The sequence below is a fragment of the Pollicipes pollicipes genome, unplaced genomic scaffold, assembly GCF_011947565.3.
Source record: "Pollicipes pollicipes isolate AB1234 unplaced genomic scaffold, Ppol_2.1 Scaffold_4002;HRSCAF=4701_pilon_pilon_pilon, whole genome shotgun sequence".
Classification (NCBI taxonomy): Eukaryota; Metazoa; Arthropoda; class Thecostraca; order Pollicipedomorpha; family Pollicipedidae; genus Pollicipes; species Pollicipes pollicipes.
This window is the reverse complement of record NW_023596420.1, coordinates 33,830,974-33,844,499: the sequence shown is the minus strand read 5'-3', so window position 1 is coordinate 33,844,499 and position 13,526 is coordinate 33,830,974. Positions and strand designations below refer to the sequence as shown.

The 13,526-nt window shown below is 46.5% G+C and overlaps 3 non-coding genes across 3 annotated transcripts; 1 reads left to right on the top strand and 2 right to left on the bottom strand.

Moving 5' to 3' along the window:
• Positions 1–737: 737 nt before the first annotated feature.
• TRNAD-GUC (transfer RNA aspartic acid (anticodon GUC)) lies at positions 738–809 on the bottom strand. The gene has a single exon. It is a non-coding gene; the product is annotated as a tRNA-Asp (tRNA).
• A 6,586-nt stretch (positions 810–7,395) lies between these two features.
• TRNAD-GUC (transfer RNA aspartic acid (anticodon GUC)) lies at positions 7,396–7,467 on the top strand. The gene has a single exon. It is a non-coding gene; the product is annotated as a tRNA-Asp (tRNA).
• A 4,412-nt stretch (positions 7,468–11,879) lies between these two features.
• TRNAD-GUC (transfer RNA aspartic acid (anticodon GUC)) lies at positions 11,880–11,951 on the bottom strand. Its single transcript has one exon. It is a non-coding gene; the product is annotated as a tRNA-Asp (tRNA).
• Positions 11,952–13,526: the final 1,575 nt, after the last annotated feature.

The window sequence follows — 13,526 nt, the reverse complement described above, 5'->3', positions numbered from 1 at the left end:
CACGCAATAGAAGTGCTACGCGATAAACCTTATGCCCCACGAAAATTATGCCCGTTATCATTTTTACCGCAAAACCTTATGTAGTCATTACTAATGTGCGACGGCATTTCCTCCGCGAATGCTTCCACGCGACATTGGTACAATACAATCGATACTTCAACTGCCATATCCGTCATCAATTCTGCTTCGAAATGTATACAATGTACAGTTTTAGCGTGTAGGCGGCATTACTTCCAGTGCCAGTGCTTAGCCACGGAGTGTAAAATGCGTGGACCCCTAGCATGGGAGTAGGAACAAAATGCAGAATGGGAGGGTGCCGCGCCTGGGCAATACTGCGTTCAAGGTTATGGTGCGGATAAAAAAGACAGTGTATTCATTACATTGAGTTCGCTTTGCAGTAGAAGTAATGTCGCATCAGTAAAATGAAGTAGAGTAGCGTATGAGTAAAGGCTGCATACGCTTTTAGAGTAGAAATAATGACGGGTGCATGCTTTCGAAGCATGCATTTTGTTGTGTAGCACACAAGTGGTTTATAAGTATTTTTTTTCCGAAGATGTAATGTCGCGTAAAAGCAAATACTTAAGATGTTTTCCGTACAAGTACTGCCACTTGAGGTTCATATCTGTTGGCAGGAGTTCTTGCCGAGGCTTCGATATGACACCGGTGCAGACACAGGTTCACGGTCCGCGTACGATCGCAACCGGTGACCGCGTCTCTGGAGGCGACTGCTCAAAACCCTCCCCGTCGGGGAATCGAACCCCGGTCTCCCGCGTGACAGGCGGGGATACTCACCACTATACTAACGAGGAGTGACGTACGTCCAGCCTTCCTTGCGACTGACCGGGCTGCCGTAGTCGCTCAGCCAACGATGACGCACCAGAAAAATGTGACAAACGGGATATGATTTGGTGCCATCCTTATTTGGAACCACCAACGTTAACATGCTCAACGGGCCTCAGCCAAAATCAAACGGCAGCAAACCTGTTCCATTCAACAGCAGAGGTTAAACAGCTCCCAAGGTGAGTTTGTCTTCCGCATCACGCAGACAATACATTCACGATGAAAAACGCAGCCGCCTTTTCAACTAGTCATTACCGGACGCTTGCACCATATACTACATGGTGAGGTGATTCAGGAGTACGTCAAGGTGCAGATACGGCGAAGGCCAGGTTAGATAGACATCACGGAGGGAAAATATCTGGTGTTGGTACTCATATAACGCGAGCCACAATAGTTTTCAGAACACCGTGGCGTGACGAACGGCTGTTCCACCAGTAAAGGACTGAACGGCGGAACTCGCCAGACGGTCGAACACAGCAGTGAAGTGTTCAACAACAACAAACTGGACATGCTTCAACAACAACAACCGCGAATGCCATTCGAGCTTGCCTTGCCTTGCCGACTAATGTCACCCCTCAGCATATGTCATTAAACTATAGACACGGGCCCTCCAGAGAATTAACCCTCTCTGCCGTCACAAAATCCTTCCCGTCGGGGAATCGAACCCCAGTCTCCCGCGTGACAGGCGGGGGACACTCACCACTATACTAACGAGGAGCAAACTCACTTGATATTTACGTACTTACTACTTCTAGTCACCAAACTTACTAACAACGAACAGGTATCATCTTTACACCGAGTCCCTGAAAATGCGCGACAGCTATCTCGCCACCACGACAAATGCGGATATCGTTGCTTTTCCCACCGCACTCTGTCAAACCTCTCTGTCAACTCTTGTCACACTCTGTCAAATGATTCGATGTCGCTGCAAATTTCTCGCTGCCCATCAGCTAGTCAGTCACTCACGTCACCGTGGTCTGACAGCTCTGACCTTGGCATTACTGTCCCGCCTTTCTACGTCAGTGATTTGATAACCCGATCCTCTTACAGTGGTGCCCTGACAACCCTGGCCGCGTTGTATCAGCAGCAGCACATTTCACACAGCGGTGTCTAAAGAATAGTCTGCGCCTGACACGTATCTGGGCGTACATCTGGATTATGCTGTCATCATGCTATGTCGTATGCAATGCATCTTGGAGGCGTCCGGCAATGCTTGATTGAACAGGCGCTGTGGTTTCACAATGGGAATGGAGGTTGTATGTGGTGTGAAAAGCAGTCGTGCCTTGGGATCTGTTTAACCTCTGCTGTTAGCCAAAGCAGTTTTATCGCTGTTCGTATCGTTTGCCATCTTTTCCTCGAGCATCTAAGTTAATCGCGTGACTGCAGCACTCCGTTCGGTGCTAGTAAGGTTGGGATGATTCCGGTCCTCGCTAGGACCACGAACAGCGAATGCTTTCTCGTATACACCATCGACCTTTTGACCACGAAAAGGCCCTTCGAACCTGATCTACATGTACAAAATCCTCCCCGTACAGCGAGCCGGCGAACCGGCATCACATTTTCTTCGAGCATCTTCTTTGATTGGATGACCGCGTTAGTCCGGCTCGTTGTAAGTAAGGTAGTCACTGATCGAGATCGATGGTTTGTATACGCAGTTTGACGTGTATTATCAGAGACACCGACAACAAGAATCTAGCCAGGTTGTCCGTCGACGTCATGCATGCCATGTCATGTGTCGATACAGCGAGATAATGTATTTATTACATTGAGTTCGTTTTGCAGTAGAAGTAATGTCGCATCGGTAAAATGAAGTAAAGCAGCGTATGAGTAAAGGCTGCATACGTTTTGAGAGTAGAAATAATGGCGGGTACATGCTTTTGAAGCATACATTATTGTGTAACACACAGATGGTTTGAAAGTATTTGTTCAGATGTAATGTCGCGTGATAGTATATACTATAGATGTTCTCAATATCATACCACGTTAAGTGGACACCTGATGGAAGGAGTCTTTTGCCGTGGTACTGATGTGACACCGGGGTAGACCGAGGGGGTTCACGTTCGATCGTGACCGATGGTCGCATCCCGGGAAGCGACTGCTCAAAAGCCTCCCCGTCGGGGAATCGAACCCCGGTCCCCGCGTGACAGTAGGGGATACTCACCACTATACTAAGGAGGAGCACGCTTGCTCGCTATTTACGTACTTACTACTTCTAGTTACCAAACTTACTAACAACGAACAGGTGTTGTCTTTACACCGATTCCCTGAAAATGTGCCACAGATATCTCGCCACCGCGACAAATGAGGATATCGCTGCTTCTCCCATCGCACTCTGTCAAACCTCTCTGTCAACTCTTGTCACACTATGTCAAATGATTCGATGTCGCTCCAAATTTCTCCCTGCCCATCAGCTAGTCAGTCACTCACGTCACTGTGGTCTGACAGCTCTGACCTTGGCATTACTGCCCCGCCTTTCTACGTCACTGGTTTGATAGCCCGATCCTCCCACAGCGGTGCCCTGACATCCCTGGCCGCGTTGTATCAGCAGTAGCAGCAGCACATTTCACACAGCGGTGTCGAAAGAATAGTCTGCGCCTGACACGCATCTGGGTGTACACCTGGATTATGCTGTAATCATGCTATGTCGTATGTGATGTATTTTGGAGGCATCCGGCAATGCTTGGCTGAACAGGTGCTGCGGTTTCACAATGGGAATGGAGGTTGTACGTGGTGTGAAAAGCAGTCGTGCCTTGGGATCTGTTTAACCTCTGCTGTTAGCCAAGCAGTTTTATCGCTGTTTGATTTTGACTTGGTCCCATTGTGCATGGTGACATCAAGAGTTCCAAATAACGATGTCGCACGCGTCATCATTTTCCCCGTACCAGAAAGCTATAAGATCTCGCTCATTGGCTGTGTGGCTCAACCACTGACGGCATGCTCGCTTGGACAGGTACACCTTTCATAACATGGATTGAGAGCAAATTGACTGTCTAAGTCGTTTCTTTGCTCTGGTGGTAGAGCAGGGGAATGCATCATAAAACCCTGCTTTGTATCCCATGCAACGAAAAAAAAAATTGGGGCTTTGACGCGTACATGGCTAAGTCCAACATCATTTATTTCTTATCGGGACTCCGTGATAACTGACGGCGGTAGTATAGTTATAATGATCATGTTACGTGATATAAACTTATGAAGTGGTGAAACCTGTCGAAAAACTAAGTATTTCAAAAAATGGTATAAACTTTTGTAACTGGTGGAAGCCATGCAAAATTACTCAGTTTTCATGCATCAGGCAAACGCCATGGTTCGAATTATGTTCAAGAGCGTCGTGCTGAGAAAAACGGCCCACAGCCCCTGTAAGCAACACCATCCCTATCTAGATGAACCGTGCACCTGCCATGCATGTGCATTCATCCGTTTCAGTCGCCGCGAGCGTCATTATTTATTCCAAGGCTAGGTAGCTGTGAGACCCCACTCATTGACATGCATACATACATGCATGTTGAAGTCCTACCAAAAGTGTAGACTCGTGCTTGGATATCGTGACTTAAACCGGACCGTTCTAGAGAGGTTTGATGCAACCACCACTGCCAGAACATGGAACACTTTAAAATGCGAGTGTTGGCACACCTAGCATTACAATACCATACCGGCCTTCATTGCAGACTCTGAAAGACTAAAGTCGGCTAGTGGCAAGTCGTCAACCAGATGTTTATCAACCTATGCATCACCTATTTCTTCCGAAGTGTTGTTAACGAGGATGCTTAATACGAAAGGGCACATGACTAGAAATTATGGCATGAGTGGGCTTGTTATTGTTGGGGTGAGGGTGCGCTGAGAGTCTTAAGATCCCCGACGCCAAATGAACATGTTGCGACGCCGCCTCCAAAATTGCCCAATCTGTGCGAAATGGCCTCATCCACACCGATCATGACGTCATAGGTTGGACAGTACAGCCAATGAGCGGTATCGCGTAGCTTCGAAGTAGTGGAAAAATAATGACCTATGCCGCACAACGTTTCGCGTTTGCTTCGAGCATCTTCATTGTTTTAGTGACTACGGCGATCCGGTCAATTGCGGGTACAGTTGGTCGCATGCTGCCTTTCGTTAATTTAGTGGTGAGTATCCCCGCCTGTTGCACGGGATACCAGGGTTCGATTCCTCGGCGGGGAGGCTTTTGTGAAGGTGGGACGGGTGCATCCACTCAATGTAGATGTACATTGTAGCGTTCGTCCTCGTTTTGAGGACAGTGGCTTGCAGATGACTTCTAGCCTCTATTGTATAAGGTCCCTGCAGTCGCTTCTGCACGCTTAGAAGTCGTCGGCGTTACGAATGCGTGCTGTTTTGGGATGAGTGAACCGTCAATGGGGTTTTAAAATTGTCTGGGCCTATTCCAAAAGTGTGAGAATTCGTTTTTTCTTCAATGATTAAATACACCGAAAATCTGCCTAGAAGCCCATTCAATTTGAAACTCATAAAAACTCACACTAACGTTTTGCCTTTAATCTCTCACAAAACAGACCAAAACACTCGTTTTGTGAAATATACCCGGTTTGTGACAAAGGTTTGTCTTGTGAGAAATCGAAGACATAGCGTAAGGATGAATGTTTAACGTGTTCTGCATTCGTTGGGCTTAAAGCACATTTGTAATCCATATTTTCTCCCCCATCAAGCTAGAATGGACTCCAGCGGGTTTGAGACACAAACATTTGTAACGCCGGCGACTCCCGATCATACACCAATAACCGCAGGAGCTCGATACAGCCCGGACTAGAAGACACACGCAACCCATCCATCTCGAAATCAGAAAGGACAATACGACAAACAAACAAACCCGCCCGTTCGGGAAACCAAGCCCTGGTCTCCTTCGTGACATGCGGGGATACTTACCAAAGAGGTGACACAGTCACTCCCGTACAAAACTGCGTGACATGCGGGGAATCGAACCCCGGTCTCCCGCGTAACAGGCGGGGATACTCACCACTATACTAACGAGGAATAATGTGCGCAAAACCATACCCACAATCGACCAGACCACCGTAGTCTCTGAAACGATGTCAAGCATTGGGGAAGACGTGTCGTGATTGTTTGCATCCTTATTTGTGGTCATCAATATTTCCACGCTCAATGAAATCAAACTATCGCGAAGAGCGATACAACAGCTTTGGTCGACGGCGGAGGCACACCAGCTCCCAAGGTAAGACTGCTTTTCGCAACGCGTTGAATGTTCATTCTCGTTGTGAAACGACAACGCACTTCAGTCATTGCCGGACGCTAGCAAACTATACAATAAACGACATGACAGGATAATCCAGTTGTGCGCCCAGATGGGTGTAAGGCGCAGACCAGTATAACACTGCATGGTGAAATGTGCTGCTGTCGCTGTTGCTGCTCATATAACGCGGCCAGAGTTTTCAGAGCACCACGGTGAGAGGATCGGGCTATCAAACCAGTGGCATAGCACTGAAAGGCGGGATAGTGATGCCAAGGTCATGGCTGTCAGATGGCGGCGTCATAAGTGATTGGCTAGCTGACAGAGTGTGAGAAGACACTGAGCTCCTCGCGGCAATTTCATTTCATTGTGGACGATTCAGTTTTAAAGCTATGGTACTGTCTTTCACGAACCAAATAACCTCTGCATGACGTATTTTGACAGCAAATGTCGATAAATCGCAAAATTATGAAGGCACATGACTTTCAAGGGTATTTGATCAGAAATATTGGCAAAAGCCAGCTTGTTAGTGCTTGAGGCCAATCACGCTGAGAGCCTTAGATCCTGGCGCCAAAAGACAGCGTCGTTAATGGCTCCTCGCCGACGAAGGGAGGCGTCAAAGGGTCGAAAGCCGGTGAAATTATGCCTCCAACATTTCCCCAATGTGCGCAGTGGACTCGTCCAAGCGATCATGCCGTCAGTAGTTGAGCCGAACAGGCAATGAGCGGGCTGTCATAGCTTTCATTACGGGAAAAATTATGATGCGCGCGGCATCCTTATTTGGAACCATTGCTGGTACCATGCGCAATAGGACCAAGCCAAAATCAAACAGCAATTAAACTGCTTTTATCAGCAGCGGCGTAGGAAAAAAACAGAGGCTAAACAGCTTCCAAGGCAAGACTGCTCTTCACCCCACACAGACCTTCCATTCCCATTGTAAAACTACAGCGCCCGTCAAATTAGCCATTGCCGGACACCTGTAAATAGCACCATATGCGACATGGCATGTAGAGGGGACAATCCAGGGGTATGCGTAAATGCGTATAAGATGTAGACCAGTCTTATATTGCGGGATGAAATGTGCTGCCGCTGCCGCTCAAATAACGCGGCCTGGATTTTTAGAACACTGCGGTGGGGAATCGGGCTTTTAAGACAGTAGTAGTAGTAGTAGTAGTAGCCTAATTCCTCGGAAAAAAAAACAGGAGAATCGAGATATAGTTAGGTTGAGATTTCGGCATCATGCCTTCTTACTGCCTTTCGGGAGCTATATCTATGAGGAGGAATTACACTCAAAATCGGCAATTCTACCACACTGGTTGTAGGGAAGGTTGGGTACATGTCACTCCTCGTTAGTATAGTGGTGAGTATCCCCGCCTGTCACGCGGGAGACCGGGGTTCGATTCCCCGACGGGGAGGATTTTGAGCAGTCGCTTCCCGAGACGCGTTCATCCGTCGCCATCGAGCAAGGACCGCGCACATACCTCGGTCTGCCCCGGTGTCACATAAGCGCCACGGCAAAAACTCTTACCAAACAGATGTCCACTTCATGTCACTTCGCTTCACTTCATGTCATTACTTCTACCGAAAACGTCTATGTTCCTTAATTGTACGGGACATCGTTTGTTTGAAATATGTTTGTAAATGGCATAATTGTTGTGTTAAAAACTTACGCTTCAAAAGCATGTGCCCGTCATTTTTTCTACTTCAGATAGGTATATAGCCTTTACTTATACCTAACCTTACTATATTTTACATCACTGATGCGACATTACTCCGACTGCAAGACCTCATACGCAACATGGGTGCTTCACGACAATGCGTATACTGTAAAAGCACATGAACGTCATTACTTCTACAGCAAAAACGTATGCATTCTTCACTTCCAGGCGTCATTGTGTCTACTGCAGCACTGCCCACACGACATCCCGTCATTACTTCTGCAGCTTAGGCTTATGTAGCTCGTACTTATACGCGACATTTCTTTTGCTGCAAAAACTCATACACATGAGTGCTACACGACGAAATGTATGCTGCAAAAAATCTAGGCACTCGTAATTTCTGTTACGTTAGTTGATGATACATGACATCACATCTACTACAAACCATTATGTGTGACATCAGTGCTTCACGACAAAGCTGAGACCTGAAAGCTGACACCAGTTGTGATGTCTTCTGCAAAACTTATGTGGTCTTTAGTTGTAAGCGATGTTACCTTACGCTGCCAATATTTGCAGGCGACATTTGTGCTTTACCACACAGGCCATATTTCACCATTTGTACCAATTGCTTTACTCATGGCTGAAGCCTCACAAAAGGCACATACACCTAAAAACGGAAGGAACAAACGCGTGGAAGTGCTTGGACGAGCAATAAAAACTAGAGATGTCCACTCCATGGTATTGGTACATAAGTGCTGTTACAATTATTGCAATCGACATATCCACATGGGCAATAATTCTAAGCAAATGTTCTCTACTAAATAAGACGTCTGGTGGAGTGGTGAAGTGCTGCAAAAAGTTTTGGGCAAGCAAGGAAAGCGACTAAACCTGTCCCAAAATACATAAAACGATGCTTTCTCCGAATGTGACACTTAACTTATCACCATACAAGAGGTGTACAGTCAGCACCTGACTGAAAATGTAACTACACTCGTGGTCTAGTTTCACCAGAACGCGATATTTCTTCTGCTGCAATAACTCACGCAAGGCCTTGAGGTCTTCACGACAAAAATAATGATTTGAAAGTTTGCACTTGTTATTAATATTTTTAATTCATCAATTGAGATTTCTACAGCATTTACTTAAACGCGAAATACGACAAATCGACAAGACTACTCGACGTAGTGAGTTCACCATTTTTGGTATCGGCACCACAAACTTTTAAATACGGAATTGCCCGGGTGCGGGGCCCTCCTATCCTGGAAGTTCTTCCTTCACCTTTGCTATGTGTCCACGCATTTTGCACTTTACTGCTACGTGTTGGCACAAGAAGTAGCGTTGCGTATACTTCTGCTGCAAAACGTAGAGATGTATACGTTTTGCAGCGGAAGTAATAACACGTATGATTTTTTTTAAACCCAAGCTTTTGGCCGTGTGGCACAATTGTTGTGCGTAAATATTTGCAGTGGAAATAACTTCGGATATAGATAATGATTATATAATATTTTGCAGTAGAAATAGCAAACCGCGAAAATTCGTGGGTCAAAAGTTTTATCGCGTAGCACTTATGTCATGTATGAACATTGGCAGCTGAAGTAATGCAGCGGCACTTTGTCGGTAGGTGTTTTGCTGAGGCATGAATGTCATGGAGTCGTCTGCCCCTTCCAAAAGTATGCGCTCAATGCGTTGTCAACTAAGGCTCTGCACGTCAATTGAATGACGACTCACGATCACAATACCATTCACTCTGCCGAAGAATAGCGTTTATGCTTCATCATGTCTGTCAAGTTTGTGCTTCGACCACAGGCAGAATGGGTGGTGGGCGCCATATCGCGCTACTTTCTTGTGAAAGTATTGGAACCCATATAGTTAGGATCAAGGACCAAGAGTAAGCTTGAATATTTCATGTTCCCTTTATCGGTTAGGCTCCAAAGCACTTTTTGAAATTTTATCGTCTGATTGCTGAAGGAAGAACGTATTCTAAGACGTGTCAGATACGCCTGAGCTCTTCAACAGCATCATTGGTCTTCCCCGATTCCAAAACAGCACAAATTTGGAAATAGCAAGCACATTCGAGCATACACCAACGACCTATCGACAACGAACAGGCCCTACGGACCCGACCTACCTGTATAAAATCCTCCTCGCACAGAGAACCGGCAAACCAGCGTCACTTTTTACTCAAGCACCTTCTTCGATTGGGTGACTGCGTTAGTCCGGCTCGTTGTAAGTAAGGTCGTGATTGAGATTACTCCTCGTTTGTGCGGTGGTCAGTATCCCCACCTGTCAGGCGGGAGACCGCGGTTCGATTCCCGGACGGGCGAGTTTGTGCAGATGTGACTGATCTCCTCTGTACAGCGAACATGCTTGGCGCAGCATCCATCCTCAACTCCAGATCGATGGTTTGTATACGCATGCAACGTGTATTCTCAGCGACCTGGACATCAAACTATCTATATGTGAATGCCGTTGACGTCATACATGCCATGCTTTTGCGCCTTTTGGTGTTCCTAACGGGAAATATTCTACGTAATGTACCGTAGAATCTTTGACGGACGCGCATTTTTTTTCCCGCGACTAGGACAAAATCGAAGTGAGGCGGAGATGGCGCAACGTATTCAGTCATAAACAGGCTGCTCTACGTGCTCAAGAGCAGCCATATGTGGCCAAAATGTGTATGCATTGAAGCACAATCATTTGCAGTTTTTATTTTTAAGGGTACGCATAGTACCTGTAACGAATATCTTAGTTTCTTTGCGTGCGGAAATGTTGTCACGTCATTTGCAAATAGTTTCAAAGGAAAGGCGTCGCGCTGCAAACACACCCGGCAAGTATTCTTCTTCACAACGTGGAACAGAACATTCTTGGTGCGCCGCGAATAAATTTCCAGTCTTTGTTGCATGATGTTCCATGGGTCGATGGTGTATGCTCGGAAGCATTCGCTGTTAGCGAATGCGTGCAGTTTTGGGACGGGGTAACATCCATGAGATTGTGAAAGAGTTGGGATGTGTCTAAAACGTTTTCGAAATTAATTTTCCTTGCGTGAGCAAAACACAATATTCCAAAAACTGCTGTGGGGCTTAACCGATTCAGAGCGTATGGAACAGTGAAATTTATGCTTTGCATTCGGTCCCAACAATGTGGGCTAAAATGCTTTCATAATGAAAGTACCGCAACATGGTGCCCACGGCCCATTCGGCCTGTATAAAGGCACATACTTGGCAGAAATATTGCAGAATAGCTATTAGTTTTCGCACATTGGAAGTTACGTCATAGTAAGTCATCATGCAATTAGCACACAGAGCTTTCGTTGACGACGCGTTGAGCACATATTTGTTGGAAGGAACGCATGGTTCCATGACAGTCGTGCTGCAACAAAAAAAAAAAAACCCACCGACAAGAATGCGACGGCATGACTTCAACTGACAATGCTGCTCACACGCAATAGAAGTGCTGCGCGATAAAACTTATGCCCACGGAAATTCTGCCTGTTATCATTTCTACCGCAAAACCTTACGTAGTCGTTACTAATGTGCGACGGCATTTCCTCTGCGAATGCTTCCACGCGACATTGGTACAATGCAACCAATACTTCAAGCGCCATATCCGTCATCATTTCTGCTTCAACATGTATTCAGTTTTAGCGTGTACGCGGCATTACTTCCAGTGCCAGTGTTAAGCCATTGAGCGCATGATGCGTGGACACCTAGCATGGGAGTAGGAACAAGATGCAAAATAGGAGGGGCCGCGCCTGGGCAATACGGCATGCAAGGTTATGGTGCCGATATAAAAGGCAGTGTATTCATTACATTGAGTTCGTTTTGCAGTAGAAGTAATGTCGCATCAGTAAAATGAAGTAGAGTAGCGTATGAGTAAAGGCTGCATACGTTTTTAGAGTAGAAATAATGACGGATGCATGCTTTCGAAGCATACGTTTTTCTTGTGTAACACACAGGTGGTTTATAAGTATTTTTTCAGAAGATGCAATGTTGCATAAAAGCAGATACCTAAGATGTTTTCCGTACAAGTACTGGCACTTGAGGTTTACACCTGTTGGCAGGAGTTCTTGCCGTGGCACTGATATGACACCGGAGCAGACCGAGGGAGGCTTACGGTCCGCGTATGACCGCAACCGGTGGCCGCGTCTCGGAAAGCGACTGCTCAAAACCCTCCCCGTCGGGGAATCGAACCCCGGTCTCCCGCGTGACAGGCGGGGATACTCACCACTATACTAACGAGGAGCAGATTCACTCTATATTCACGTACTTACTTACTACTCCTAGTTACCAAACTTACTGACAACGAACAGGTAATATCTTTACACCGAGTCCCTGAAAATGCGCGACAGCTATCTCGCCACCACGACAAATGCGGATATCGTTGCTTTTCCCACCGCACTCTGTCAAACCTCTCTGTCAACTCTTGTCACACTATGTCAAATGATTCGATGTCGCTGCAAATTTCTCCCTGCCCATCAGGTAGTCAATCACTCACGTCACCGTGGTCTGACAGCTCTGACCTTGGCATTACTGCCCCGCCTTTCTACGTCACTGGTTTGATAGCCCGATCCTCTCACAGCGGTGCCCTGACATCCCTGGCCGCGTTGTATCAGCAGCAGCAGCAGCACATTTCACACAGCGGTTGTCGAAAGAATAGTCTGCGCCTGACACGCATCTGGGTGTACATCTGGATTATGCTGTAATCATACTATGTCGCATGCAATGTATCTTGGAGGCGTCCGGCAATGCTTGATTGAACAGGCGCTGTGGTTTTACATTGGGAATGGAAGTTGTACGTGGTGTGAAAAGCAGTCGTGCCTTGGGATCTGTTTGACCTCTGCTGTTCGCCAAAGCAGTTTTATCGCTGTTTGATTTTGACTTGGTCCTATTGTGCATGGTGACATCAAGAGTTCCAAATAACGATGTCGCACGCGTCATCATTTTCCCCGTACCAGAAAGCTATAAGATCTCGCTCATTGGCTGTGGGGCTCAATCACTGACGGCATGATCGCTTGGACAGGTACACCTTTCATAACATGGATTGAGAGCAAATTGACTGTCTAAGTCTTTTCTTTGCTCTGGTGGTAGAGCAGGGAAATGTATCATAAAACCCTGCTTTGTGTCCCAGGCAACGAAAAGAAAAAAATTGGGGCTTTGACGCGTACATGGCTAAGTCCAACATCATTCATTTCTTATCGGGACTCCGTAATAACTGACGGCGGGTAGTATTGTTATAACGGTCATGTTACGTGATATAAACTTATGAAGTGGTGAAACCTGTCGAAAAACTAAGTACTTCAAAAATGGTATGAACTTTTGTAACTGGTGGAAGCCATGCAAAATTACTCAGTTTTCATGCATCAGGCAAACGCCATTGTTCGAATTATGTTCAAGAGCGTCGTGCTGAGAAAAACAGCCCACAGCCCCTGTAACCAACACCATCCCTATCTAGATGAACCGTGCACCTGCCATGCATGTGCATTCATCCGTTTTCAGTCGCCGAGAGCGTCATTATTTATTCCAAGGCTAGGTAGCTGTGAGACCTCACGCATTGACATGCATACATACATGCATGTTGAAGTCCTACCAAAAGTGTAGACTCGTGCTTGGATATCGTGACTTAAACCGGACCGTTCTAGAGAGGTTTGATGCAACCACCACTGCCAGAACATGGAACACTTTAAAATGCGAGTGTTGGCACACCTAGCATTACAATAACATACCGGCCTTCATTGCAGACCCTGAAAGACTAAGGTCGGCTAGTGGCAAGTCGCCAACCAGATGTTTATCAACTTGTGCATCACCTATTTCTTCCGA